The sequence below is a fragment of the Phocoena phocoena genome, chromosome 11 (assembly GCF_963924675.1).
Source record: "Phocoena phocoena chromosome 11, mPhoPho1.1, whole genome shotgun sequence".
Lineage (NCBI taxonomy): Eukaryota > Metazoa > Chordata > Mammalia > Artiodactyla > Phocoenidae > Phocoena > Phocoena phocoena.
In genome coordinates, this window is record NC_089229.1 from 47,830,720 (window position 1) to 47,857,837 (window position 27,118).

Consider the following 27,118-nt stretch of genomic DNA (forward strand, 5'->3'; position numbering starts at 1 on the left):
AGATATGGATAAGGTGTTACCTTTCCAGGCCAACCCCAGAGTAAAGAGAAGAAAAAGAAGGAGGAAGGGTTTCATGTTTAGTTAAAGTATGAAGTCTCATTCCAGCATCTTAGGTAGAAGCAGTCTACTTCGAAACGAGCTACTTCTCTTTCTCGTCAATTCGATTTGGAGGTCTCCAGTGTCTGGTCTCAGGACCAGGTGTCAGGTGGAGCCTTTTTTAGCCATGAGAGAAATGTGTACCCAAGGCTCCATGCCTTCTAGTTTTGTAGCAGTGTCAGTGGTCAGAGCATTTGGTAAGGTCCCTTCTAATGGGGCTTGAGGGCTGTCTTCCTCTGATGATGTTTCCAGAATACCCAGTCACCAGGCTCCAGACTGTGACCAACAGAATTGAGATCTGGGAAAACTTCTTCAACCTGTCGATGATAGACTTTAGCATAAGACTTACAGTAGCTTGTCATACAAGCATGAGACATGCTTGTATGTCTCATGGGATCAGCTCAAGGGATCAGCAGAAAGTTGCGTACTAATGAACACTGGTCTACCGGTGACTGTGGAGATATGACTTTTGTTTTCCAAAGAGAGTACTGCATAGAGTCAGCAAAGCCAGAGGCATTACCTTAGGCCAAGGGAGTCCAGTAGTTTTCTCTTGACCTTGCCCAATGATTAAATGTGATACAGACAGTATAATTCCAAGAAGTTTACGAGGTTTTCATTAAGGCTTGTATGATTTGTCCTGTGAACTGGGTGCCTCAATCACTGGAGATAAGGGAAGGTCTACCCCAGGTGGGGAACACATTTTCTAATAGTTTCTTTGCCACCGTGAGGTCATCAGCCTTGTGGCAGAGGAAGGCTTCAACCCATCTGGAAAAAATCTACACAATAACAACATATCGATCACACATGTTAAGTGGCAGTCGAATAAAGTCCAGCTACAGGTGTTCAAAGGGTCCGGAGGGAGGAGGTCTGAGGCCTAAATAGTATTTTCAGGATTATGGACCTGGCACATCAGACATTACTATTTTTGCAGTTTTATCAAAGTCTCCCCACCAATGTCTGTTCATAGATTGAATCATCTTAAATGCACTATGATGGGGGAAGGAATGAAAAGCTGAAAAATGGGGTTTGCCAGGGAGTCGGGAAGAACCAAGTGGCTGTCTTGGGTTTCCCATAGCCCTGACTGTTCATTTAGTCTACAACCATTGTTTGCCTATCTTAATTTCTCTGATTCAGGAGCAGACTGTTGCCATGTTACAAGGACATCAGGATGACAAAAATCTGGCAACAAGGGGTCATTCTGCAGAGGCAGAATGGACTTCATTCACAAGAGCCATAATTTTTATAGACTTTGTTGCTGCTGCCCTCACATGAAAGTCAGCTAGGGCATTCCGCTGATACTCACTCAGGTTCAGTCCTTTTAGTGTGAGCATCAATTCTGAAGACAGCAGTTTCAGAAGGGAAGAAAATAACAGTAAGAAGATCATCTATAATACTTGTTGCCCACTGTGGATTGGGGTCCCAGCGACTGTAGGAAAACTCTTCTGTTTCCATAATATCCCCAAATCATGGATGACTTCAAGACATACCAGCAGTAAGTGTAAATGTTAACAGTTTGTCCCCAGATAACTGCTGTGATCTGATAAGGGCATCTGCTAATTGAGCTGATTTAGTTTGTGGGAGGTTTTCTCTTTCAAGTCATTCATGTTGGGTTGTAATAGCATAAACAGCTTGGAAATTTCCATTGTCATTTCTACAGTATAACCCATCAACAAACAGGATTAACTCAGGATTGGTTAAAAGGGGTACCTTATAAATCAGGACGCAGTGTCACAAAATGAGATATTCTTATCTCATAGTCATGGGCTCACCTTCATCACGTAGATGAAATAGAGTAGCAGGGTTAAGAATGTTGCAACATTTAAGATGGAGATTAGGAGGTGGAAGCAGAAGAATCTCATAGGATGTTAGCCTGCTTGCAGAGAAATGTTGTGTCAGTTCAGAGTTAAGACAACTCTGGACTACATGAGGAGATTGTAAATAAACATTATTTCCTAGGGTTAGGTCGGCTGAGGCTTCCACAAACTTCCACTAACAGGCAGGAGCAACTGAATCGAGTTGCCTGCTACAATAGGCAACAGGTCTGTGTTTATTACCGTGTCCTCGCATGAGCATTTCCAGAGCCTGGTTCTCTCTCATGCACAAAACAAGGTGAAATGTTTTGAATCATTAGGCAGCCCTAGGGCAGTGGTTCTTGCAGAGTTTGTTTGTCTTATAAAAGCCTGCTCATGTTTATCTTCCCAAAGAAGGGGTTCAAGGACTGAAAGTTTAGTAAGTTCCTAGAGTGGGGAAACAAATAGAGAAGAATTAGAAACCCATAGCCTGCAATAACCAGCCAAGCTTATTAATCCATGAAACTCTCGCATAGTTGCAGATCTAGGAAATTCTTAAATTAGCTTAAACCTTTTTTGAGATAGCTGGATTTCTTCAGTGCTTAGGTTATGACCTAGATAATGAGTGGTATCTAGAGATAATTGTAATTTTTCCTTAGTGAATTTATGTCCCTTTTCAGCTAATCTTTTACGGATGCCTCTTTGGTAAATGAGCACAGTAAAAAGTCATCTACATATCGTAAAAGGATTGATTTCCAGGGAACTGAAGGGAGCTTACATCTTGGGGGAGAACTTGGGAGAGTACTTGGGAGAAATAAGAAGGGGCCTCAGTGAACCCCTGAGGCACAACTGTCCAGGTATATTACTGACTGTGAAACTGGGTCCCCCAACTTCGAGTTACCCTGCTGAGTTACTTTGTTCCCTTTCTTTTTTTTTTTTAATTGAAGTACAGTTAATTTACAATGTTGTGTTAGTTTCAAGTATACAGCAAAATGATTCGGTTATATATATATGGATATATAAAAAGATATATGGATATATAAAAAGAATAGATATGGATATGGAGAGCTATATAATATCCCTCCATATCCATATCTATTCTTTTTCAGATTCTTTTCCCTTTAGGTTATTACAAAATATTGAGTATAGTTCCCTATGCTATATAGTAGGTCCTTGTTGATTATTTTATATAGGGTAGTGTGTATATGTTAATCCCAAACTCCTAATTTATCCCTCCCCCTCCCCTTTCCCCTTTGGTAACCATAAGTTTGTTTTCTATTTCTGTGGGTCTATTCTGATTTGTACATAAGTTCATTTGTATCATTTTTTTAGACTCCACATATAAGTGATATCATACGATGTTTGTCTTTCTCTGTGACTTACTTCACTTAATATGATAATCTCTAGGTCCATCCATGTTGCTGCAAATGGCATTATTTCATTCTTTTTTATGGTACTTTATTGCCTTTCTTGTCCTGCCCCTGTTTCCCTCAGGATTGAGGAGTATCAGAGAAAAGGGGGGATTGAAAATGAGTCGGACACTTCCCAGGTACAAAAGCCCCTTCATGTCCCCTGGTTCTTATTTGTAGAAAAAGGCTTTAGTCTCCTAGGCCTTCCCTGAGTTCCAAAGAGCAGACTCAAGCAGTTACTAATTAAGGAAGTGAGGAAATGGAGAAACAAAGGAAAAGCAGTCTAACAAGAAAAGTAATGATAGCCTAGGCAAAAGTTCAGTGAAAAAACAGAGTCCTAGTTCCTCAATCCATATACCAATCGGATTACTATATCCAATTATATACTAATCAGATACATACCTCTGAGTTGTTCTGTAGAAACTAAGACCCCCCCAGCCCAGGTGGAGGATGGTGACTCATGCTGACCACAAGCACATAGACCCCAGACTGGTTGGAAACAGAAGGTTGATGATTAAGATTTCTAAAACATCATCTTGTTACCTCACCACTAACCAATCAGAAGAAAGTCCATGAGCTGCAGCCCTCAACCCAAATGTTACCTTTAAAAAACCCTCCCCTGAAAGCTACTGGGGAGTTGAATCTTTTGAGAATGAGCCACCTGTTCTCTTTGCTCGTTGCCTGCAGTAAGCGCTGTGCTTTCCTTCACCACAACCTGGTGTTAATAGCTTGGCTTTGCTCCTCATGAGCAAGTGGACCTGAGGTCCGTTTGGTAACAATTGTTCCAAGTAAAGGAAAATAGTTGTTGGTTATTGGGGTCTATGAATGCTGCAAAATGCTGAACAAAGGTCTACAACAGTAAACAATTTTGAGTCTGGTGGGACTTGTGACAAAAGGGTATTTGGGTTTGAGACAACTGAGAAACTGGGAAAACTCTCTCGTTAATAGCTCTTAAGTCCTAGACAAATCACCATCCCCATCCATTAGGTTTTCAAACTGGCAGGATCTGTGTGTAGCAGGGGTTGGTACAGGGAATGACTAACCTTTGGGTAATTACATCTTCTGATATGAGTGTGAGGCCCTATATGGCCTCAGGATTCAGTGGGTATTGAGGTAATTTAGGAAGATGTTTAGTGATATCTACCTGTATCTTTATAGGCTCTGCACTTGTTATTCTCCCAATGTCAGCACTAGAAATTGCCCACAGATTTTTGGACATCTCGATTAATTTAGGGGACTTCTGTGGGAATTCTTCCTCTTCTGTATCATGAACAGATTGCATGAACATGGAAGATCAGGTTCAGGTTGGTCAGGAAATTCTAAAGTGAGGTCTCCATTGGAAGCAAAACGTATTAGCCCTTTTAATCTAGAAATAAGATCTCTGCCTAATAGATTGACTGGAGTTGTGTCAAATAGCAAAAAAAGAATGCTTTTCAGTAAAAGATTCTGGAGTCATTTATACTGGTTGAGATAGAAATTCTCTCTGAACTTTATTAGCTACCCCCACTATGGAAACCTCTGAGGGATTTGTTGGCCTATGAGAATGGTTTAAAGTAGAATGGTTTAAGGTAGAAAGAGTAGCTCCGATATCAACTAGAATTTGACAAGGTTTCTCATTAATTTTAATTTCAGTTTCCCCTCCGTCATTTAAGGAAATTACTGATAATAGTTTACTGGAGAATCCCTTGGGGTCCTGTCAACCCTGGGAACAAGCCATATGGGCCCTCCCTTGGGAGTAGACATGGGGGCACTCGAGTTGAAGAATTTGCATAGGATCTTGGAGGACAATCTTTTTTCCAGTGTCTCAGTTGATTTCAAATGAGACAAAGGTCCTTAGGCCAGCATTTTGGTGGTGGACCCCTAGGAGGGTGTAATACGAGAGGCTGAGAGATATTATTTTAGGTCTCTGGTCTTGGAGCTGTTATAGCTTTAAGGCCAACAGGTTGGCAGATTTTTGCTTGTGGTCTTACTCTAAGATCCTTTCAAAATGCTCAGCTGTGGTCATGAACTCAGTCAGGTTGTTGCCTCACCCCGGCCCCCATCCTATTTTCTGCCTTTTTATCAATCCACTAATCCCAGGAGATAACCATTTACAAATAGGGTAGCTAGAGCATGTTGGGTGACCCTACTTATGTGGAACCTAGAATGCCACAGGAAGAGGGCTTCTAAGTGGGCCTTAAAATCTGCCAAAGATTCAACTTTCTTTTGTTTGCATGATTGAATAATTGACCAATCAGTGCAGACGGGGGAGACTCTAGGAATGGCTTATAAAAGGTCAGTTGCTATTTTGGGAACTTTTTCTGGTCAAAGATCTCAAATATTATTCACAGGGCTTTGCTATTTTGCTTCCTGCATCCATTTTTGGTCTTCACCAGGTCCTATGAACACGTGCACAAGTTAATAAAGTTCTGGCATCCCGGGATCATAGACCCCAATAATGACTCTAAATTCTTCAAAAAAAATTGGGGGAGTCCTCCACAGTTTAGGAAATCTCTTAACTGTCAGTCTTTGACAAAGGGGTGAAAGATACCTGAGGAGGTTGTCTGCAACCTCAGGTATTCTTATGTTAAAAAGTAACCGTTTAGGGGGCTTCCCTGGTGGCGCAGTGGTTGAGAATCTGCCTGCCTAATGCAGGGGACACGGGTTTGAGCCCTGCTCTGGGAAGATCCCACATGCCACGGAGCAACTAGGCCCGTGAGCCACAACTACTGAGCCTGCGCGTCTGGAGCCTGTGCTCCGCAACAAGAGAGGCCGCCATAGTGAGAGGCCCGTGCACCGCGATGAAGAGTGGCCCCCACTTGCCACAACTAGAGAAAGCCCTCGCACAGAAACGAAGACGCAACACAGCAAAAATAAATTAATTAATTAATAAACTCCTACCCCCAACATCTTCTTAAAAAAGAAAAAAAGTAACTGTTTAGTAGTCTCTTCAAAGTAGAAAGACACCACACAGAGAATCAGTAAAACATGAGATAAAGAAGGATAGAGGGGAGCAGTGTCACGTCAGTCCTATTGTCTTTTGCTTTAGGTGCTTCTTGTATTTTTAATTTTTTATTAGCCTTTTATAACGAGTCTTTTAATGAAGCTATTTTGGAATTTGAAGGCTTTTGGAAGTTTCTGCAGCCCAATTAGTATAGGTATCCCATTCTGTTTAATTCAGGAAGCCTTACTTTCAAATGCACTTCCTAAATGAATTATTTTGTCTAATTGGAACATTCCGCATAATGGCCATTGTAATTCTAGGTTGTTTTAGTAATATTTTTCCATTTTTGTAGATCTTTACAGTTTCCAGGATTATAGTTCTTGGACATAAAATAAGCAGGTGTGCTGGAAGGCGTCACGCTTGGTTCTTTAGAAACTAAAGATCCAATCTCTTTTAGCTGGCCTTTATCTACACAAAACGAGACAAACAAATATGTGCACTTCAACACTCCAGCAGTAACAAATTACTGCAGCTTGGCCAAGAAAAAGGCTCTGTGCGCACCACCACCAATTCCCAATGTGGAACTTGGGACTGGAAGAAAGGATCGAACAAGCAGACCTCAAATGAAAGCTGCAGACTGATTTCAGATAAATGGGGAATCGTAGCTGCCACCAGCGGTTCCCAATGTGGAATCTGGGAACAGAACCAAGGGCTGGGGGTTTCCAATCAAATGGGGAATTGTGGCTCAAACTACCAACAGCTCCCATCGTGAAACTAGTGATTCTAGACAAATAGGGAATGGGCTGGAAAGCCAATTAGATTGGGAGCTCCACACAAAGAGAGCAGAGTTCAGAATCAAAAGAAACTTACCCACAGCCTTTGGAAATGGTGAGAAGGATAGTGAACTCAAAAACGGGTTCATGGGGGGCTTCCCTGGTGGCGCAGCGGTTGAGAGTCCGCCTGCCGATGCAGGGGACACAGGTTCGTGCCCCGGTCCAGGAGGATCTCACATGCCGCGGAGCGGCTGTGCCCGTGAGCCATGGCCGCTGAGCCTGCGCGTCCGGAGCCTGTGCTCCGCAACGGGAGAGGCCACAACAGTGAGAGGCCCGCGTACCGCAAAAAAAAAAGCGGGGTTCATGGGTACCATGCTTGTGGGGTCTTTTGTCCCCAAATGTCATCAGAAGTTCACTTCAAATCCCATTGGTGCCACCAAATCTGTTTTAAAAACTAAACCAAGTAAACTTTAAAGATCTAAATGGCTTTGTTGAATATTCATGAATCAGGCAGCATTCCACCTAGCAAGTAAAGGGGACCTCCAAAGGGCTACGGAAAAGGAAGGATTTTTAAAGGCAGGACAAGGAAGTCATAAACAGAAAAAAGAATTATTTCAGGTTAGGTTATCTTCCCTTTGGGAAAAAAAGAGTCTTAGTAGTTGAGTTAGCTCATCTTCCTTTGGGGGATAGAGAGGGATACCATGAGAAAGTTTACCTTATTTGTGCTGACCAGCAAATTCCTGACAGACCTGGTTAAGACTACATTTCTGGGGGAAGTCAAAGCTTCACTTAGATTAGGTATTAAAGTGTGGGTTAATGTGTGGCCTAGCATAAGTGACTCCATTTTGGGCCTGTGGTTTTCTTTTTAAAATGTGAAAGCAGGGGTAGACAGACAATATGTAAACAAAGGAATATAGTGGTATTTTAATAAAACTTCTTTTATGGGCAGCAAAACTTTTTATAATTTTCATGTGTCATGAAATATTATTCTTCTTTGGATTTTTTAATCACTTAAAAATATAAAAGCCATTCTGAGCTCAAGGGCTGTACAAAAACAGGAAGTTGGTTGGATTTGACCATTAAGCCACTGTTTGCTGATGGCTGGCTTAGTCCCTTTCCCAAGGCCACACAGCTGAAACGGTGGACCCCAGCATTAGATCCAGGTGGTGTGACTCTGTAGTCTGCACATTTAACATGTCTCTCATTTTGTAAAAACGTGCTAGTGTTGAAGAATTGAGTCAATAAGACTATAAGGAAACATTGAAGACTTCGAGATAAGCAAAAAAGACTACTGGATAGTTTTTCAGCGGAATGCGGGAGTCAAGAATGTGACTAGGCTATTTTACAACTCTGTATGTTGTAGCAAAGCAATAGCAATGCAAATAATTCTTGACTATAGACATGCAAATAAATTCTATCTGGTGGAGGAGCAGCACTACCCCACTGTGAAAAAGTCAGTTTTGTATACACTTGTACGTTCATTTCAGTATTCCTGATCCATACGTATGTCTATTCTTTGGATTCTCCTTTTGAACTGGTTGTAACATCTGCCCGGTTCCATCAGTAAATAATGAGTTAAATAAAATCTTTACCATGTATTCACTTGATATCTGAGTGAAAGTCAGGATTTTACCATTTTGAAAATTATCTTCTTAACAGTTTTGAAGGTCTTCATGAGATGCCCAATGGATTCACCTGACAGAGTTGGTTGAACTTACTCTCTGTTTTTCTAATTTTAATTGTATTTCTACTAATTTTGTGTTCTGATTTGTTTATGGCCAATTAGTGTTTCCCCACTGGTGAGAGCAATGACTGGGAATTTGATTTATGGTCTGACTATTTAGTAATTTCTGTAAAGGGATTATTGGATTATAAAGATCTGTAGACATGTGTTCATTTTTTTAATGTTTGTTTATATGTCTATTTGACTATTTTGAGCTAAATCAAAGGTGAGAGAGAAAGAAATTTGAAGAGGCTACACTGCTGGCTTTGGAGACATGGTAAAGGGCTGCAAGCCAAGGAACACAGGTGGCCTCTAGAAGCTGGAAAAGGCAAATAAGTGTATTCTCTCCTAGAGCTTCCAGAATGAATGCAGCCCCTTTATTTTACCCCTTTTCAGACCTCAGACCTTCAGAAGATAGTAAATATGTGTTATTTTAAGTCACTAAGTTTGTGGTAGTTTGTTACAGCAGCAATAGGGAACTAATACAGATTCTTTACCAATATGTCCTCCTTTCACCAGGATATAATAGTGAGGAGAAAGGATACTTGGGAGGAGCTGTTATAACAAAGAATCCATCAGAGGAAACTGAGAGTTCAACATGCAGTAGCTTTTCATTTGCTAAGTTGTGATAATCTCTCATTGATTGAGCTGTTGCCAGGCAAGGAGAAATTCTTCCTTCCTCCTGCTGGGGAGTAAAATAGTACCCTTCTTCCTGTTGGAGTTGCAAGGAATATCTTTTCCTGCTGGGTCTTCAATTGGGGTCAAGTGCTAGAGCGTGAGATCTCCCCTTTCTGGTCTTCCAACTCCATTTTAAATGAAGTTTCTATTCATTAATTTTCACACTGCCATCTGAAGCCTGTCAGTCTCACCTCTCCTCCTGGCTGCCTTTTCCACTTTTTCTGTTTATAAGTAGTGTCCTGACTGGACTGCCCACCAAGTTCCTCTTTCTGGTCCAAGGATTACCAGGATGCTGCACACACCCTGAGAGGAAGGAAGTCCTTCCTGAACCAGCGCTCCAGCTGTGCACATCCCAAAAGATGTCTTCCTCCAACTGTGTCCTTGTGATATTGTGATATAATAAGAAATATATATTTGGTCTTCCTCCCCAGTTTCTGGTACAGAGCTCCTAAAATCCTTGTAATTTCCTAAGTGATAAGAGCTGAAAGGAACATCTTTTGTTATAGTATTTAGTTTTTGTCCCCAGTTTCTGAAATCGCTCTAGAACAATAAAGGTGGAAGGAGTATATTTTGTTATTCATAACAAGCCCCTTCCAACCAGAAAAAAGTTTATGTGAATGAAGTGATTTTTGAAAAGTCCCTAAGGATGGGGGCTTTTTGCCAGGGAAACCAACCATGTGATTAGAGGGTAAGAACTTTCAGCCCCACCTCCCCAGCTTGAGGGAGGGGAGAGGAGCTGGAGATTGGGTTAATCAATAGTGGCCAATGATTTAGTCAATCATGCCTCCAAAGGGATTTGGAGAGCGTCCAGGTTGGTGAACCCATCCACATGCTGGGAGGGTGGCATGCCTGGAGAAGGCTTGGAAGCTCTCTGCCCCTTCCTACACACCTTGCCTTGTGCAGCTCTTCCATTTGGAGGTTCCTGGGTTGTATCTTTTTTATTTTTTTAATAGTTGATTTACAATGCTTTTTTTACTTTCAGGTATACAGCAAAGTGATTCAGTTCTTTCAGATTCTTTTCCATTATAGTTTATTACAAGATATTGACTTGTAAAGTTAACGTCAACTTTGCCAACCACCTTGGCTTTTATGTCCCACCTCTACATTTTTCTTCACTGTTTACTGAGCACCTACTGTGTGCTGCTTAATGCAGGGGACACAACTAAATTGTCCTCCTTAGTCCTGCTTAGAACATCCAGCTCACAACAGCCCCATTTTTGGGGGGTGGGGCACACCACGCAGCTTGTGGGATCTTAGTTCCCCGACCAGGGATTGAACCCCTGCCCTCGGCAGTGAAAGCACTGAGTCTTAACCACTGGACCACCAGGGAATTCCCTGTGCTATACAGTAAGATTTTGTTCTTTATGTGAGTTGTATCTTTTAGAATAAAGTAATAAACATGTTTCACCGAGTTCTGTAAGCTGTTTTAGCAAATTATTGAACCCGAGGAAAGAGTCATGGACACCTCCAGTTTGTTGCCAAGTAGGACATGAGTTGTGGGTAACCTATGGACCTACTGCTTGGGATCGGCATCTGAACTGGGGACATCTTGTGGGACTGAGCCCTTACCCTGTGGGTTCTCATGCTACCTCCAGGCAGATAGTGTCAGAATTGAATTGAATTGAATTTTAAGGCAACCAGTTGGTGTCTGCAGAGAATTGGAGAATAGCTTGGTGTGGAAAACCCACTGGTTTGGTGTCATAAGTGTTGTGAGTAAAAAGAGAAATGAAGTTTTCTCTTTCATTCCTTCTTCCCTCCCTCAACCCTACAAAATAAGACAGTCCTTTAGAACTGTCCCTTTAGACTCACAGACAAAACAGGAATATTTCCTTATTATACATTGCTATGGTTTCTGGTCTCCATACAATATGCATGGATTTTGTTTATAGGTGGGGGGAAGCTATTTTTATTTAAAAACAAGAAAGAAAAAGTTATGAGACAGCAATCCCAGTTTTATTAAAAAAAAGAAAAGAAAAAATTGTGTGTGTATAAGAAGACACTGACATTTATGGTAGACATTGCCAGTGATAGGATTACAGCTCATTTTAATGGTTTACTTTCATAATTTTCCAATTTATTACAAAAATAATTTTTTAAAAAGATACATCATACATAGCATCTTCATATTTTGTATTTTTTCATGATTCCTCAGCGATCCACCAAACTGTAAGGAAATCATGCGTGAGAAGCATGCAAGTCAGATTGACTTGTCTGGGGACCAGAAGCACATCAAATAATCCTAAAAACACTTATCAGAGCTGCAAAAGTAAAGAACTAAGGATCTGGACCCAAAGCCAGGCGATGCAGCTGTGTTCCCAGTACATTAAGTAGCACCTGACACACAGATGGTGCTGAGTAAATGAACAAGAACTCTGCGTAGCCTCTATTATGCCAAAGTTATCCTCTATGACACTGTGCGTGGATTTTCCTCTCTTTTTGGTCCGATTCTGTGGGCCTCTAGAGAAGGAAACCTCTCTCCCTCTTTCCTCTACCAGGTAGGACTTGGCATGTCCGAGGAAGCACAAAATGTTTTCATTCTTGAAAAGAGTGTTGGAAACTGTGTACACTTCACGGTCAGTTAGACTTGGCCCCAAATCTCAGCTTCCCCCTTTCAATTGAGGTCTGCTATCTATGGAGCATCTGCATATATCTATGCACACAAACACACTAGGATTACAGAGGAGCTTACCACCTAGCTATGCAGTTCTCAGGGGTACTGTTTTCTCTTCTGTCAAATGAAGCTGGTAATTACCAGGCAGGGCTGCCTGGAGTATTAAATGAGACAGTGCTCAGAAAGCACCTAGATGCTTGGCAAACATTAGCTGCTGTTTTTGTTATTATTGTGTTGAATTGGATTTAAAGATAAATGACTGTCCTATAATGTTTTCGGAAATCAACAAATGTCTGAGCCCCTATATGTATATGCCAGGCACTGCACTAGGTAGGAACTTTTAGGATTAGGAAGGTGGGTACTATGCTCCTAGAAATCATTATCCATATCTTTACAAAGGTAATCATGTTTTCCTTGGTGACACCAGTCTGGGGATAAAAATTGTCAAAAGTACAGTCCTAGAGCTGTATTTCTTAGGTTCTGCCCAACCTATCCGATCATAGGGACCCCAAGTCTTCTCAAATTCCATTAAAGTCAGTGTGTCACCTTTGCTGGCCAATGCGTCCTCTCATCCTGGCATGTAGTACCACTCTTGCTGGCAAAAGTAGAGCTGATGAAACCAAAACCATGCAACTCAGATTGGGACTTGAACCCATGGTCTTTTAATTGAGATCACACACCTGGTCTCAGGACTTAATGAAGCTCAGGTTCTTGATGTCTTGTTGCAGAAAGAATTCAGTGAGAGACAGAGTGTTAGGTAAGAAGTGGATTTATTTAGAGAGAAACATACTCCACAGATAGAGTGTGGGCCATCTCAGAAGGTGAGAGGTCTGAAATATGTCATGGTTAGTTTTTATGGGCTGAGTAATTTCATAGGCTAGTGAGTGGGAAGATTATTCCAACTATTTGGGGGGAAGGGACAGAGATGTCCAGGAATTGGGTCACTGTCCACTTTTTGACCTTTTATGGTTGGCCTTAGAACTGTCATGGCACTGGTGGGTGTGTCATTTATCATATGCTAAAGTATTACAGTGAGCATATAATGAGGCTCAAGGTCTACTGGAAGTCACATCTTCTGCCAGTTTGGACCTAGTTGGTTCTAACCAGTTTTTGTCATGTCCTATGGCTATGTCATTCTTTTAAAGGTTTTGCTGTGCTCCGTTCCCTCCTGTTTCTCTGACACCAGGTGAGGTCTCCAATCCTTCTTCCTGGGTCTAGTTGCTTTCTAGACCCTTTCGCTGTACCATCTATCTTTCTGCTGGAATTAGGTCCAGACAAGAGCATAAGAATCCCCACATGAATGTCTCACTGGAGCGAATACAGTGGGGCTTCATCTGTGAGGAAGAACCACAGCAGAGCAGCCATTCTCCTCCAACAGCTTATAGAGCTGCTAACAGAACTGTTTTTGTTTTCATCTCTCCTCTCCTCAGGACTCTTTCAACAGTCCTGATGAGGAGACCATGGTGAACAACACAGTCCCCACTGTAGGGGAGCAGAAATGACTGCTGTGAAACATGTCTCTTTGGCATAGTAATTGTTCTAAGCTGTTATTTTCTGAGAAACAGCAAACTTGGGAAGAGCTCTGGAAACCAAGTAGGAGTTGCTCTTTTGTAGGAAACTTTTACATTTGTAAAGAAAATCTTCATCTGTAAGGGTGTCTCCCTCTCTGTGCCTGGAAGAAGAGGATGACAAAATCTCTAGAAACAGTTATCAGTGGAGAAGGCAAAGACTTAAACCTGCATCACAATCACCCTTGTCTTACTGTGCTTTTCCTGGTAATCTCCCATAACTGACTCTCCCTACCATCAACCCCTCTTTTGTCTTTAGCTGAGGATGGTATTTAAGGTAAAAGCTTGGATCATTTTAGCAAGTTACTCGGATTTTCTGTGTTTCTGCCATGTATACATGTTATTAAATTTTGTTTCATTTTCTCCTGTTAATCTGTCTTATGTCAATTTTAGTTCTTAAACCAGAAGAACCTAGAAGGGTAGAGGAATATTTCTTCCTCCCAGACCCTGCTTTCCTCTGGGCTGATAACATGGCTCTCTCTGCCTGACTTCACTTCCCCCAGAGGCCTCCTTTGTTCTTCCTTTGATCCTTTCCTGGACAGAAGTTCCTACCAAACCTCTAGACACACCCCACTCCTGAGTCCTTAGACTCTCAAGATGGAACCCCTGCTGCACAGTAACTGAAATACAGGTAGAGCAAAAACTATGCTATTTTTAAAATCACATCTCGGTAACTAAGCCCTAGACCCTTTAACTGTACCCCAAGTAATGTGATTTCAAGACCCTTTAGTTCTTGGGTCATCCTCTCAGGACACTTTATAATGTGTCAATTGTTTAAAAAATTAGTCGTACCTTTGTTAAAATGTTAAGGAAGATTTTATTCAAGACTATTGCAGGGCTTCCCTGGTGGCGCAGTGGTTGAGTCCGCCTGCCAATGCAGGGACACGGGTTTGATCCCCGGTCCGGGAAGATCCCACATGCCGCAGAGCAACTAAGCCCGTGCGCCACAGCTACTGAGCCTGTGCTCTAGACCCCGTGAGCCACAACTACTGAGCCTGCATCTCACAACTACTGAAGCCCGCATGCCTAGATCCTGTGCTCTGCAACAAGAGAAGCCACTGCGACGAGAAGCCCCCAAACCACATCGAAAAGTAGCCCCTGCTCGCCGCAACTAGAGAAAGCCCATGTGCAGCAACGAAGACCAAATGCAGACAAAAATTAAAAAAAAAAAAAAAAGGCTATTGCAGTCAAAGTACTGTAATAGGGGAGAAAGATTCAGCTCATCTCCAAATACAACCAAGATAGTTGGGGATTTATAGCCAGTGAGCTGAGTGAGGAGTCAGTGGATGGAAAATTACTAGGAGGCAACATCAAGGGTAGAAGAAGTCTAAGTAAACTGACTTAGCAGGATTCTTGCTACAACTGCGCTAGGTAGGCTGAAGATAAGACATGGGCCAAGGTCAAGACCTAGCTGAAAATAGGTCTTAGAGGAGCCTAAGTTTGGTCAAGGAGAGAATCTTTGTTACAGTATTGCCTGTTTTAAAATGTGGGTGCTGCAGGAATTCCCTGGTGGTCCCATGGTTAGGGCCTGGGTTCGATCCCTTGTCAGGGAACTAAGATCCCACAAGCTGCACAGTGGCCAAAAATAAATAAAATAAAATAAAATAAAATGTGAGTGCTGAAACTGAAAAATGTAACACAGACATGATCTGATCAGTGCATGGTCTAGAAGGGTTCTGTACTTTCTTGATATGAGTGCTAAATTTCTGTAATGTCTAGGGTTGATGTGAGATTGTTGGGTAGCCACAGAATCCCATTATATGGTTGGCTCATAATTAAGATTGCAGGCAACTAAAACATCAGGTGTTTACTCACAAGAATTCTCTCTTTTCAATCTTTCCATCATCGTACTACTAATGCTGAAAACTTGGCCTCTGTGCATCAGTACTGAATCAAATCTCAGAGCGTTTTGGGTGAAGTAGAAAAGAATAGCTTTATTGCTTTGGCAGGCAAAGGGGGACACAGTGGGCTCATACCCTGAAAAACTGTTTGTCCCAACCTGGGAGGATTTGATGAGTTTGATAGCAATGGTTCAAGGGCAGAGGAGTTGCTGATTAAAAAATCAGGGTGTGTGCAGGGCCTCCACTCTTTTAATCTGGTCTCAGGTGGTCTCCTGATAAGCCTCTCTAGGTTATCAAACTGTGATCTTCTCTGGAATGAAGAATGCTAACATCTTCCATTTGTTGGGGGTTTTAGTTCTGTAAAGAGCTCAAAGATATTGTTACGTGGTGTATCCCTTCAAGGGGAACCAGGACCTTGCCCCAAGGCTGCACTTGTTTGTTTCAAGGCTGCACTTATTGTTTCTTGGCTGCTCCTCCCTTGTCTCTGCATCCCCTCCCTTCCCTGATTAGCAACTGTTCAAATCTGACCTTTGGAACTCAGGGAAGGTCATGGAGGCTAGAGTCTATTCCCTACAAACAAGAAACAGGGAACACGGAAAGACTTCTGTGCCCAGGAGCCCCAGGGTCCTGCTAGGTTTCACTACCCAAATAATCTTGCTCAAATATAGACCTGAGTGTTTTCCAGCTCCAGCCCTGGAGGGTACAGAATCAAGATCTTGATGCCCAAGAAGAACCAGATTGCCTCTTATTGACTCATTTTTAAGGAGGGACTGATGGTGGCCAAGAATGATATCCACACGCCTAAACGCCCTGTCGGGGAGGAAGACATTTTCCTCTACCCTTCTAGGTTCTCTTGACTGGTCTAGGGGTTAAACTGACATGAGACAAATTAACAGGAGAAAATCAAAGTTTAGTAACATGTATACATGGGAGAAACCCAGGAAAACTGAGTAACTCACCAAAATGGCCAAAGCCCTCATCTTGAATACCACTATCAGCTAAAGACAAAAGAGGATGTTGAGGGTGGGGAGAGTCAGTGATGGAAGGTTATCAGGGAAAGTAAGTAAAAAAGGGTGAGTGTGATGCAGATTTAAGTCATTGCCTTCTCCACTGATAAGTGTTTCCAGGGATCATGGTCATCCTCCTCTTCCAGCAAGGAGGGAGACACCCTTGTAAGGTCAGATCTTAACAAACGGCACCACGAAACAGAGGAAAGCTTCAAGTGAGCTTTATTAGGGAGCGCTCCCGGGCGAGGTTCACTGGTCCGAGAGAAAGGGGCCAGAGAAGTCGCACCTGGGCGAGGGTTGGGCAAGATTTTATAGGGGAAGAAGGGAAAGGGGTGTGGTGAATCTGGGAGGGCGCAGGGTGTTCCTTATTTGGTGGTCTTTTCGGGTATCCTGGGGGACCGTTAGTCCCGCCCCTCGAAAGGTGGGAAGGCTGGACTGGGTTCAAAGTCCCCAGGTCAGTTCCTGGAACTGGGTGGTCCGGAATGTCTCCAGGGCAGTTTCTGGAACTGGGTGGTCCGGAGAATTTTGGTCTGATGCAACCTGTGAATCTGATTGTGTTCCCCTGCCTCGGGCCAGTTGGCCTTACAACCCTTACAAATGGAGATGTCCCTTACAAAAGGGCAACTCCTACTAGGTTTTCAGAGCCCTTCCCATGTCTGCTGTTTCTCAGAAAATGACCACCTCAAAATAATTAACATGCCAAAGAGACATATTTTGGGGTGGCAAATTCTACTCCCCTATAGCCTGGAGCTGGCAGATAAGAATGTGCCCAATCTTCACATTATGAAGGCCATTCAGTCTCTCAAATGACAAGGCGATGTGAGAGAACAGTTTGCCTGAAGACGTTTCTATTGCTACCTTACCAAGGAGGGTGTCCAGTATCTCTGTGATAACTTCCACCTGCCCTATGAGCCACAGCTGTCTTGAGACTGGCAGGTCAAGGCCCAAGGGTCTGGAGAGAGAGTGACCTGCAAGACTCACCTGAGGGGACGCCTACAGAGACACCTACAGAGAAGCTCTGTGCCCCCTGGTGTGGACAAGAAAATCAAGGCTGGGGCCGGATCAGCAACCAGATTCCAGTTTAGAGGTGAATTTGGTTGTGGATATGGTCAGTTACCTCAATAAAGTTGGAGGAGATTGTTTGCAGACTCAAACAGTTACTAATTAGGGAAGTGAGGAAATGTAGAAACAAAGGAAAAGCAGTCACAAGCAAGTTCAGCAGTAAAACAGTTTTAGTTCCTCCTCAAGGGATATACATAACAATCTGATGCATATCTTCGCGTTGTTATGCAGAAAGTAAGATCCCCCACCCAGGTAGAGAATGGTGACTACATGCTGACCCCAGACTGTTAGAACAAGAAGGTTGATGATTAAGATTCCTGAAATATCACCATGTTACCTTACAAGCAACCAATCAGAAGAAAGTCTGTGAGCTACAACCCTCACCCTAAATATTGCCTTTAGAAACCCTTCCCTGAAAGCCACCTGGAAGTTTTGGTCTTTTGAGCATGAACTGCCCATTCTCCTTGTTTGGCACCCTGCAGTAAACACTGTACTTTCCTTCACCACAACCTGGTGTCAGTAAATTGGCTTTGCTGTGCGGTGGGTGAGCAGATTCAAGTTCAGTTCAGTAACAATATCAACTTCCAATTATCTACCCAATAAAATCCATCCACTTTAGCACAGCACATAAGCCCATCACAGTGGGATCAATTAGTGTTAGTGAATTCTCCCATGTAGGGAAGCAGAATTTGTCATCCCCAAGTATGTCTCTTTGGCATATGAATTATTTTAAGCTGGTTATTTTTTGAGAAACAGCAGACATGGAAAACACTCTGAAAACTGAATAGGAGTTACCCTTTTGTAAGAAATATTTACATATATAAAGGGAAATCTCCATTTGTAAGGATGTCCTCTTCACTGTACCAGGAAGAGTAGGGTGACCAGTACTCAAGAATCTTATCAATGGAGAAGGCAAAGATTTAAATCTGCATCACAATCTCACCCTTGTTTACTGTGCTTTTCTTGGTAACCTCCCAAACTGACTCTCCCCACCCTCAGTATCCTCTTTTGTCCTTAGCTGAAGAAGGTATGTAAAACTTGGCCATTTTGATGAGTTACTCATTTTTTCTGGGTCTCTCCCATGTATACATGTTATTAAACTTTGTTTGATTTTCTCCTGTTAATTTGTCTCATGCCATTTAATTCTTAGGCCAGCCAAAAGAACCTAGAAGGGTAGAGAAAAATGTCTTCTTCCCCAACACCCACATTTGAGAATCTCAGAGTCTAATCCAGACTCCCCAGAGAAACAGAACAAACAGTATAGATAGAAAGATAGACATAAAAGGAGATTTATTATAAGGACTGGCTCATGAGGTGATGAAGGCTGAGAAGTCCCGTGATCTGCTATCTGCAAGATGGAGAAACAGGAATGCTGGTGGTGTAATTCAGTTTGAGTCCAAAGACCTAAGAATTAGGGAGTTAGTGGTGTGAGTCCTGATCTGAGTTCAAAAGCCTAAGAAGCAGGAGCACCAATGTCCAAGGGCAGAAAATGGATGTCTCAGCTCAAGCAGAGAGAGCTAATTTATCCATTCTCTATCTTTTTTTCTATTTGGCACCCTCAATGGATTGGATGCTGACCACCCACATTGGGGAGGGCAATCTGCTTTACTGTGTTCACTTCTTCAAATGCTAATATGTTTCAGAAACACCTTTGCAGACACACCATCTATCAGGGCATCCCTTAGCCCAATCAAGTTGACACATAAAATTAACCATCACAGGAGGGATAGGACCTAAGGTAGCTTGGCGGGGGTGGGGTCCTACTCAAGACCCCAGAAAAATCGGGGCACAGATGCCAAGAGCCATGTTGCGGAGGGCTGCTGAGATCAAAACCAGCAAGTGAGTCCCGAGGTGATCAGGTACGCCGGGCTGGGAGGAGAAGCTGAAACACTAACTCCCAGTGAAGGAGGTTTCAAGCAGCCATGGGAGAAAAAAAGAGCAAAAAGTACCCATCAAGGTAGGCAGGGGGTGGATGGAGGGGTTCTGGGCAAATTCTAGAGACAGATTTAAGCTCCTACAATGGTTCCCTCTCATTATTTAAGTGTGAGTCTGTGTGCACAGGCCAGTTTTAATCACAGGTGTTGAAAAAGTTCTGACAGAATGAGAAATTCTGAGTTTTTGAGACTGTGCAGCTGTGAATTAGATTTATAACAGGGAGAGCAGGTAGGTTTTATCTCAGCTGTCAGCTCTGACAGATGATTGGCTGTCTGAGCACTGAGTTGAGAAGGATTCTGAAGATGTGTTTAAACTCAACAGGGAAGTATGTCCACATAGGTCGGTGGCACCTGCCAGTATTTGTGGACAGAAGTATGGGGTGGCCTGAGAGTCCTGTATCACTATTGTAATGCTACCATGGAGAGACCACCTCAAAGGTCAGCTGGAATGTCTACATTCTACTGCCACGTGCCCCTCAATTCCCAATACCTTGTATATTCATCTCCAGTGTAAGTTTTATATTATATCCTCCAGTTTTTCTCATGCTCCTATTCATATTTATTTCTCTGATACTTTGATACAAAGGTTCCCAAACTTTCTCCATTTGTGGCATTCTTAGTGTCTTGGTAATTTTTTCAGTATCCCTAGGACAAAAGAAATACATAATAGTTCCATTTATTAATTAGGTCTAAACAACTTAGTAAATATTTATGTCTGAACAACTCAGTAGCTGTTTGAAAAAAAATTGTACATATAAATTGAAAGAAAAATAATAGTTTTTTTTCATTCTTAAATAACCAAAATTACTTATTAAGGGACATGTAGTCTGTTAGGCACTGGAGAGCTTTTCAAATCTTGTGATCAGACTTACTAAAAATGGTTAAAAGGGACAATTTAGGTGATACAAACAAACTTTATTGAACACTTCAGTGAAAAATAAGGTAGATGGCAGGAAGCTTTTATAGGATAAAGAATAAGGAACAGGAAAAGAAAAATTAAAAAGGAATAAGGAACAAGGAAATAAGACTACAGCCCAGAGCTGGCTTGGTGTTTGGGGACTGGCTGAATGGATATCCTGTAATTCTGGTCAAGCAGAACATTTACAGGGACATGAAAATTACCTAAGTTTTGGTTAGCTGATGTGGTACCCAGGGCAGGAGTGAGGCCGAAAACTCAGCCTCCAGGCACCAGTGATGAATTTAATTTTGGAGACAGAGTTTTGGGTGAAGTAGAAAAGAGTAGCCTTATTGTTTTGCCAGGCAAAGGGGGACACAGCAGGCTTCTGCCTCAAAAACCTGTGTGTGTCCCAACCTGGAAGGATTTGGTGAGGAGTTTTTGTTTGTTTGTTTTCTTTTCTTTTCTGTTTTGGCCATGGCTTGCAATATCTAAATTCCCTGACCAAGGATCAAACCCATGCTCCCTGCAGTGGAAGCGTGGAGTCCTAACCACTGGACTGCCAGTGAATTTCCTGGTGAGGAGTTTTATAGCAATGGTTCAAGGGCAGGTTTGCTGATAAGATTAGGGTGTGTGCAGGGCCTGCATTCCTTTAATCTGGTCTCAGGTAGTCTTCTCTAGAATGAAGAATGCTAACATTTTCCATTTGTTGGGGGTTTTAGTTCTATAAAGAACTCAAAGATATTGTTATGTGTATCCCTTGCGGTGGAACCAGGACCCTGCCTCAAGACTGCACTATTGTTTCTTGACTGCGTCTCCCTTGATTCTGCATCCCCTCCCTTCCCTCATTAGCAGCTGTTCAAATCTGCCCTTTGGGACTCAGGGTATGTCATGGATGCTGGAGTCTATTTCCTACAGACAAGAAATGGGGGACACGGAAAGACTTCCTTGCCCAGGAGACTCACAGGGTCCTGCTCGGTTTCAGGAGTGGCTCCACTCTGGGCTTAGAAATTTATTTCAATGACTGGACATCATCATCCTCATTCCCTGTTCTACACTACTTTGCACAAGTATACATCATGCTAAGGGATGCTGCACAGTTTAATGCTGATCCTGTGAACTACCTTGAGCTTACAGTTGATGCAGCATCTGAATAGATCCTGTGCTTCTCTTCAAGTTTTCAAATATCCCTTGGCATCCCTGTGAGTTTGCCGTAGCACCCCAGGGCACCTTGAAGCACAGCTTGGGAATCATGGCCCTGGTAGGCACTTCATCACTTTTCATACTAATATCTCTGTGGACGAGGAACTGCCGTGCCAGTAAACAAAGAATGTTGCCTGCCATCCCAGTTCTGCAAGGATCAAGCCACTAGCCACTGTAGCTCCCCACTGACGGTGCACCCTGAGGGGAATTCAGGATGGAGAAAAACAGGAAGCATTCTGTGCTTTGGGTACTGGCTTAGACAGTTAAGATGCATATCTCAGGAATAATTTCAGTGAACCCAGATTTTTTTCATCTTCCCATACATAGAAAAGCACTAAAATCATTAACTTTAGGTGACTATTTTTTGTGATTAGCAGTAATCTTTTGTTGTTTGCAGTAATCTTTTGATGTTTGACTACATGGGGGTTTTTTTCTCCAGCAAAAATCCCCACTGTATATCCTGGCTTCTCCCTTACCTCTTCAGAGCAGTTCCTTATAGCTACCTGAGAGGCTATCTCCCAGGCAGCAGTCCTCAGTAAGGTCCCTGAATAAAATTTAACTCACAACTTTGAGGTTGTGCGGTTTTCTTCAGTTGACAGCTCTGTTTTCTCTTTAAATTTTCCTTTCTGTTTTCTTATTTAAAGACTTATTGGCCAGAGTCATGCAACTAATGAAGTACATTGAGAGTGAAGAGCAGAAAAAGATAATATTTTGACCATTAGAAGAAAATGTCAGTGAAAACGATGACAAATGGGGAAAAGATGAATTCAGTAAGTCTTAGAAAATGAGATGAGAAACCATGATCTTACTAAATCATCCAACACATGTCAAAGTGTCATAAAAGACATTTTCTTCTTTTGAATTAGGGCCAACTTTGGTTGTTTGGCTTTGATTGACAGCTGGGATAGACTGGAATGGAAGGAGTTGGTGAAACTACACTCCCACAGCAAACTGTAGTGTTGTTTTGTTTTTTCTTAATCTTTAAAAACCAAGTGTTAAAAAATAACAAGCCCCGGGCTTCCCTGGTGGCGCAGTGGTTGAGAGTCTGACTGCTGATGCAGGGGACACGGGTTTGTGCCCCGGTCCGGGAAGATCCCACATGCCGCGGAGCGGCTGGGCCCGTGAGCCATGGCCGCTGAGCCTGCGCGTCCGGAGCCTGTGCTCCGCGGCGGGAGTGGCCACAGCAGTGAGAGACCCACGTACCGCAAAAAAAATAATAATAATAACAAGCCCCAGATGGAGTCATATGCCGCTGACTACAGCAAACCAGGACTTAATTGTTGTTTCAACCCCTCCCAGAAATGTGACCTTTAAAACAGTCTATCTGAAGGTTCCCGATCAACACCTGAAGTGACCTGTATGATAAAGAATCCTGCCTTTCCCCACCCCAGAAAAGATGATGTCCTGGCCCAGAATAACCTTTTCTGTTTTTTTGCTAATGACTTCCTTCCTCCCGCCCACCCCTTTCTATGAAAGTCTTCCAGTTTGTACCGCTCCTTTGAGCCCCCTTCTAGTTCCTAGATGGGATGCTGTCCTTTCACAAACCCCCTCATAAAGCAAATGAGATCTTCAGATTTACTGGGTTGACCTTTGTTTTTAGCACAAGGAAGAGAGAGAAGGACAAGGAGAGGAAGGGTAGAGGAAATTGTCACTCCCCTCACGTAATTTTTTTTTAATCACTCATTTTATAATCATCTATATTCCCTTGCCTAGAGGCAGTCACGTTTGCATCAAATGCATTAATACAGGATGTTAAAGAAACTAAACCTGGTTAGAGCTTGGGATAAAAAGGATGAAAGAATCTTTGGGCTTGCACACTGCTTCCCTCTGCCCCATTCTGCCCCAGCCTTGGTGAGGCAGGCTTGTCCAGGCCTATTCAATTCTTTCTTTTGTTCCATTTTAGGCATCTTTGTAACCCAGGCACTGGTTCCATCTGGACCAGAACATGCTGAAGCAAAGCCTCACGGCAGGAAGGCTTTGCTTGTGCTCAAAGTTGCTTAGATGGTCAGAGCTATTAAGTCCTCCGTCATTCCGGAAGTAGGGACTATTGTTCTCACCCAGGAGGAACTTTAATTACCCAAGAGAATGGGGCCTTCATGGGTGGTTCCTTAAAAACTCTGTGAGTCATACCATCAAAAAATGGAAAAAAAAAAACAGATCCTGAAATCCATGAGTAATAGAGCACTGTTTCAGAATCAGGGACACATTTTTGCTTTTGCTTCCAGATTCCTGAACTTAGGTTTCGCTATCTTAGAAATCTGAGCTGGTGGTAAAAAGAGCAAAAATGAATATGTTATAAGCCCCTTGGTTCATAATCAGCATTTTCTTATAGCCTAGCCTTAGAACAAGGAGCAGTGGTAAGGTTTCATTCTCATCTCACAAAGCAGCTGTGCTGACACTTCAAGCAGCTGGCTCTAATGTCAGCAACTGACTTGACATTAGTAATTGCACAAGCTAACTTACACACTCCAGGCTGGATCATAAGCGCTGGCAATAAGGGAAGCACTCTGCAGACAGTCTGTGAGAAGAACCAGCCTCTCAGCCCCGGGAGGAGAAAAGTTTCCTTTGTTATAAACTAAAAGGGAAAAAAGGCAAGGCACCATATTTTAAATTACTAATTAGCTATTTCATGCTGCAGCCAAAGTACTTATCTTTTGGAGCGAATATATCACTGTAATGGTTTTGTTTAATGATGTTTGAGAAGTTAAAAGTCGACAATGTGAAATATTCAACTCATTTGCACCATCATTAAGAAATGAATTAGGGCCGTGGCATTTAAGAGTTGAATGTGGTGCTGTGACACTAAAAATAAGCACCCTTTGAGCCCACAGCCCAGGCAGGCCTCCAGATTTCGGGAACTGTGAATGACTGAATAAATGGGATTATGGAAGGTATGGAAATCAAAACATCTGCCCCAAACTGTCTCCTTTTACTTTAGGAGCTGTCAATTTCCAAAACCAAATTGAAGAATAAACATTTTTTAAAAGGCATAGACGAGGAATAACTTGCCCTTAACCAAGGGCAGCATTAAACAAGCCCTGCAATGAGGCTCTTGGAAGGATCACAGCTGCACCATTAGAGAATGTGGGGAGGTAGTCCTGAGGCTTCAGATGCAGTCTAGTTTAAACTTTGTAAGGAAGTTAACTTAGGAACAGGGAAAATGGAAAAATATAGGTTCCAGCGCTTTGAATTCCAAAGAAGAGAATCAAGAAAGGAATGTATAGTACAATTATTATCTAAACCGAGCAGACCTCTGAGGGCTCATGGAAGAAGCCAGCAACCACAGGTGTTTCCATGGGGCCAAAGGGACAATGACCTTGAGTGGTTCCCAGATATAGATCAGGGAAGAAAGGAATAAGTGGAGACTTTGGATTTGGGATCTCAGGTGTAGATACTGCTAACAACACAATAATAGCAACGCACAAATTCTTTCCTTCCTCATGGCCTTTGAACTTGCCCTTCCAGAAGGACACGCCCCCCATATTCACGCGGCCAGCTACTTTTAGTCACTCATCCCTCTGTGAGTTTTCCCCAACCACTGGTCATTCTCCACCATATCACTCTGCTTTAATGCCTTCATAGCTCTTCCCACCACCTGGATTCATCTTAATTATGTATTATCTGAGTATCTGTTAATGGTCTGTCTCCGAGTGGTGGTAAATGTTTAACAACTGGCTGTAGGGGAGGGGGGATGATAGTAAATACATGTAGCACACAATTTCCAAATAATAATAAAATCTGCAATACTCTTGATTGTATATGCCATATAGTCAACTGATTCCCTCAGAATGTCATTGAAGATTTTTGTCAAACTCTTGCATCTGTAGCCAAACTGTGGTTGCAGTTCGACCATGACTTAACAGAGCTGCATCCCATTCCCAATAGAAGTATTGTCGTTAAATTTGATATGTCATCTGCTATTAAACTATTTCTCATCCTCATACAAATTATAATCACTAAATTGGCATCTCTTTCTGCTTGGGCACTATTGGTTGCAACAGTGCTAGCCATGGTTTTAGATTTTTGTGCAGTTGCAAGGTTTGGAACATTGTTTATTAATAGCTTGCAAAATTCCTGAAAATGTAATGATCCACTCTCATGGGTCAACACAAGCTCTGTGCCTCTCCAGCCTAGATGGTAGAATGTTCTATGAGAGGATGAAGGACACCTGAAACATGTCACATGTACACAGATCCTTTCCTAATATAAAACATACTAATATCTTCATTTTGACTCTTTTAAATTTTTCTGTACCCGATTCTTAATCTTCCTGGGATGGAAAGACCAGGAAGAGTGCTACCATCTAGACTATGGTTGCCCAGCTACTAAGGATGACAATTACCACCTTAATTATTAGAGGATTCTAATGATCAGAGATTTTGGTCAGAGGTGGGACCTGGAGCTGCAGACATCCGAAGCAATTCTTCTCACTGTCAGACCATCTTTTTACAGATGTTGTGTCATAGATTTCAAAATGTGGAAAGAGTTTTGGTCTTCTGACTCACACTGTTGAATTCTGCCTACTCACAGAGGACGGCAACTTTTACCCAGTCTGGTCATGTGACCGGGTGTGGTGTTTCTTTAGCTCTTAGGATATGGAGATGTATTTGTTTGCTAAGGTGCCATAACAAAATACCACAAACTGGATTGCTTAAACAATAGAAATTTATTATCTCAGAGATCTGGAAGCTAGCAGTCTGAAATCAAGGTGTTGGTAGGGTTGGTTCCTTCTGAGAGCTGTGAGGGAGAATCTGTTCCAGGCCTCTCTCCCAGCTTCTGATGGTTTGCTGGCAATCTTTCACATTCCTTGGCTTGTGGATGCATCGTCCCTATCTCTGCCTTCATCTTCAAATGGTATTCTCCCCATGTGCCTGTGTCCAAATTTTTCATGCTTATAAGGACACCAGGCAAATTAAAGTAGGGGCCCCCTACTCTAGTTTGACCTCATCATAACATTATATCTGCAATGACCCTATTTCCAAGGTCACAGTCTTAGGTACTGGGGTTAGGACTTCAACACAAGAATTTGTAGGGAGACACAGTTCAACCCAAAATAATAGATGCTTTCTTTTTTTTTTCTGGTCTAACTCTAAAGACCTTTAAATTAGATGGGATTCTAAGATAAGTACATGTATTTTCTATCTATTTAAAAATTTTTAAACTTTATGGGATCTTTCATTCTTTCATAGCTTTGGCACCTTACAACTCTTAGAACTATATAAAGATACATCGTCACGCAGCTCTGTCTGTCTTGGGGTCAAGAACTCAAGAGGTCATTCTTCTGACAACTTGGCTTGAGTTGACAGTGTACAGGGCTGGATGACACGCTATGAACGTACCTTATATCTTTGAAATCCACTCTGAAATCTCTATTACTCCCATAATCCCTCTAGATATTCAACACAACAGTTCAGTGATTACTTGCTATAAATCAATACTAAGTTGAGAATTTTCCCCCATATTTTAACATGGCTGAAATCAGAATCTGTTTATGATCTCTGGCATGTTGTAGTTTAATTAGCAGCATTCTTTTTCTTTTTGGTGGGACTTAAGATAATGATATTATCTTAATTGTGGTGTCTTTCTTTTAGTGATATACAGAATT

At 42.3% G+C, this 27,118-nt stretch overlaps 1 pseudogene; it reads left to right on the forward strand.

Moving 5' to 3' along the window:
- The first annotated feature begins 1,562 nt into the window (after positions 1–1,562).
- On the forward strand, positions 1,563–17,544 carry LOC136131362 (small ribosomal subunit protein eS10-like; annotated as a pseudogene).
- The last annotated feature ends 9,574 nt before the right edge of the window (positions 17,545–27,118 follow it).